Here is a 3,892-nt window from a genome sequence, read left to right as displayed (position 1 = left end):
AATTGGCACACCAATTATCACTGGTCTTTCCCATGTTTGATGATGCAGTGGTATCTTACAAATTCACTCAGCTATGCAACTACCAACACCACTCAGCACTTTCGGTGTCCCCCAAACTCCACGTGCCTTTGTAGCCCCTTTCCATCTTCCCAGTCCAGCCGGCCTCGAGTCTCCTGTCTATGGATCTGCCCGTTCTGAATGCTCCACGCAGACGCAGTTGCCCTGAGCCGGCCTTGGTGTGATTTCTCGCCCAGTCATAGCATATGTGCATCTCTCATTCTTTTCTTTAAACGCCGAGTTCCATTCAGGGTCGCGGTCCAGAGGCTTCCGGGGTACCCCTGCCCTCACACCCACAGCCTCGCTGCTGCCCACACCCCCTCGGTGGTGCTGCCAGCACCTGGCGGACCCCAGCCACATCACCGCCACTCAGAAGGGCCTGTCCCGGGGTGTGTGTAGCGACGTGGGCCGGGCAGCTCGGGGCCTCAGTGGCTGCCCTGGGGCCTCGTGCTGTGAGCGCGGCCGGTGGCGCTGCCACCACAGCAGAGTCAGATGGGTCCCCGCTGACCGCTTCTGGAGTCAGCTGTGCTGCTGCTCCGTGGTCCTGGGGTTGGACCCTGTGCTTTGGTGGACCATCTCTTTTGTGCCTCCTTGGGCCCGGCAACCAAGCCCACAGAATGTTCTAGAAAGTCTCCACTAGAACTTCTTAGGACCGGCTCTTTTCGATACCACTATGTATTTGATTAACCTTTTTAGGGAATGGACCAAACTTCTCAAGTCTTTTAGCTTTGTTCCTTGTCTTCAAAACAGGCTGAAGTCTGAGCGAGGGAGGCCCCGGGCCTCTGGCCGTGCCAGCAGTGGAGAGGCCTGCAGAGGCCGGGCCGCCAGTGCCCCTCCTCCTCCTCAGGTTTGCTCTCCAGAGGCCGGAACCTCATGGAGCCGGTGCGGCCTTTGCCTCCCTTCTGTCCTTCAAGCTCTTCTCCCAGGACTTCCTACTTGCCTGCTAAATAGTCAGCTGTGGGCTACCCCACCTTCAATTTGTTCCTTAAAATCCAATTCATTCTCTACTAACCATCTACTAAACCAGTATTAGTTAAGAATACACACACACACACACACACACACACTGCTTCTCTTCTTCCTTTGGTGTTTCCATGTGGACAGTGTCCAGACAGATGCTGGCTCCCAGGGGAGTGGACGGTCAGGCTGCGGCTCGCCTTGCCTTTGCTGGCTCACCTTTGCCAGCAAGTGTCCACAGAGCACTGTCCTGCCAGCTGCCCGCTGCCTGAGTATTTGGACAACTGGTTTCTACATCTCATGTTTCTTGTCCCAGTTACTGAGTTCTGGAGTGGCCACCAATGGCGAATGACCGGCTCTGGTGATGAGGGAGAGGAAAGGCCTACTCAGGGGTAAGGGTCCTGCACTAGAGGGCTTCCTTATAAATGTGGACACATTCCTGCAAGGGGCAGGTGGGAAGTGGGAAGTGTTCTCAGCAGAGAGGCTCGGGCCCTGAGACCGGAGCCCAGGCCGGTGCTCTCCCCCAGGAGGCTGGCAGCCTCACTGAGCCACACGCAGCCGTCAGACCCCCATACGCAGGGCTGAGCCAGAGGCCTGCATCTGCCAGCCCAGGCACTGGACCAGGCTGAGCTGGGAGGCCTGCCCCAGGGAACAGGACGTGTGGCAGCAGATGTGGCTGCCAGTTAGAGGCGAGGGCTCCAGGCCAATGACAGGACACAGAGCTTCCTGCCACAAAGTTTCTAAAACAAAATACATGCCGTTGGCCATGCCACTTCCTGTCCCTCCACTGCATTTCCTAAGTTTTAGAACCACAGATCTGCTTATGGTCAGAAATGCTACAGGAATGATCTCAAGGGAAATACCTGCCTTTGTCAAGTAAAAGACTTCACGGGACGCTGGCTCGGCCATGGCCGCGGCTGCTTCTGTCTGTGCTGACCGTCCCTCCTCCTAGCAAAGCTGTTTCCTGCCCTTTCACTACATGGGCCGGTGACGCCAGGATTCATAACCAAAGAGAACCATAAAAGCCTGGCCAACCTAGCCTTCATCTTCAATAGACAGTGAGATATGCAACATGTCAAGGGTGGCCTTGCCGGTCAAGGGTGAGCGTCCTCAGCTCTAATCAAGCCCTGTCATTCTGCTAAGATACAGTCACTGCTTCTGAACAGAGCCAGGTCCCAGAGCCTGGGACTGAGTGCCTCTTCCCCACACCCTCTCCGCCCTGGTCTTGAAGCACCACGCAGATGCTAATTAGTGGTTCTCACGCTGCTGTTTGGGTGACCCATTGTCACCGAAGATGAGACAGACAAGGCTCTGAAACAGCATCACCAAACAGGCCGCCCACACCAGCCAGGGCCTCACACTCCTTCTGCCCCAAGCTGTGTCCAGCCTCCTGGCTAGTCAACGGCCGAGAATCTCTAGGCCACAAGTTTTAGATGCTCGTCAGGCTGCGCACTGTCCTCTCTGCATTGTGACTGTGATACACTAAATAGCTCCCTGTTTTCTGGGACCCCCCTCGTCTGTTGCTCGCCAAGCTCTGGTGGGAGATGCCTCTAACTCCGCTGTGTGCTCATGCCCAGCCTACCTTCCCGCCTGCTCCAGCATGCCTCCCTCCCAAAGCTGTGGCCAGACTTATGTCCCAGACGATGCTCAGTTGGTTCTGCTCTGGCTCAGGAATGCACAAAGCCAGTGATTACTGACCACAGCATGTCCCTGCCCTGAAGACTTCTGTGTGCTCTCGTCTACTGCCACGTAGGCTTCCCCTGAGGGCCGTGGTCTCAGGCTGAGCTTCTGAGCTGCCCCTGCCTCAAGCCCTGTGCTGCTGCTTCCTTAGCAATGGCCCTCCCCCGCCCCCTCCCCCCCCCCCCCCCCCCCCCCCCCCCCCCCCCCCCCCCCCCCCCCCCCCCCCCGCCGCGGACGGGGCCTCTGCCTGCTCTTCATGTCACCATTTTCTCTGTGGCCTTGTTCCCATTTCAGATGGGAAACTCTTCACACCGTCGGCTCAGGATCACACAGGGCCAGGCCAAAGCAAGGGGCTGGCTGGCCTAGCTCGGTTCAGAAGCCTGGATCCCTCTCTATCACCTGGTCCAACAGCTGCACCAGAGAAGGGCTCACCTCCGGGCTTCCAGGTCCTGGACCAGTCATGTGATGTGCAGAGGTGTTCCAGACAACGCGGCGGGATCTCTGGCCTAAAATGGAGCTCACTAAATCAAGTCTGAGTGCAGGCTGTAGCCACTAAAATCAAGAACTGTTCATATATCTCAGCAAATGCTCAGTTCCACATGACTGGCACAGGTGGGCTTCTACAGAAGAAAGAAAATACACATTGTGTGCTGAGGTTTAATGCTGAGAGCTCCCGGACCAAGCACTGGGCACACCCCATTTTGGATGAGTATGAAAACATGTTTGTCATTGTGAGCAGCCAGCAAGCCCAGGTCCCCAGTGTCCTCCACTCTGCTCTGAGCACACAGCCTGGCCGGCCCCGCCCCCAGGCCTCGCCTCTGCCTCGTGGTTGGCTAACACCAGGCTTCCCAGCCAACCTCCATGCTGCATCTGCACTCCGTCGGGCCCTCAGTGGTCCTGCAGCCTCTCTGATGCTAAAATGATGCCCTCCAAACACATCAAAACTTGAAAGCTGGTGTCTATCTGATCTTCCCCATGAACTACCGGGACACTTTACTTGTATCTCTCTGCAAACACATACTCTTTTCTGCACGCTGAAATGACCGACCATAATCTTCTCTTGATTGCAACATCTATGAAAGCAGATGTCTCCACTCCCAGGAGCCTCCCTGCTAGAGGGGGGGTCGCATTTGTTTACCGTCTAATGAAGGGGTGACAAAATTCCACCCATCTTTTCTTTTGGTATGGACATTTAATT

Source organism: Dipodomys ordii, unplaced genomic scaffold (genome assembly GCF_000151885.1).
Source record: "Dipodomys ordii isolate 6190 unplaced genomic scaffold, Dord_2.0 Scaffold77, whole genome shotgun sequence".
In the NCBI taxonomy this organism is placed as follows: domain Eukaryota; kingdom Metazoa; phylum Chordata; class Mammalia; order Rodentia; family Heteromyidae; genus Dipodomys; species Dipodomys ordii.
The sequence above is the reverse complement of the archived record's forward strand: the minus strand, read 5'-3'. Positions refer to the sequence as shown.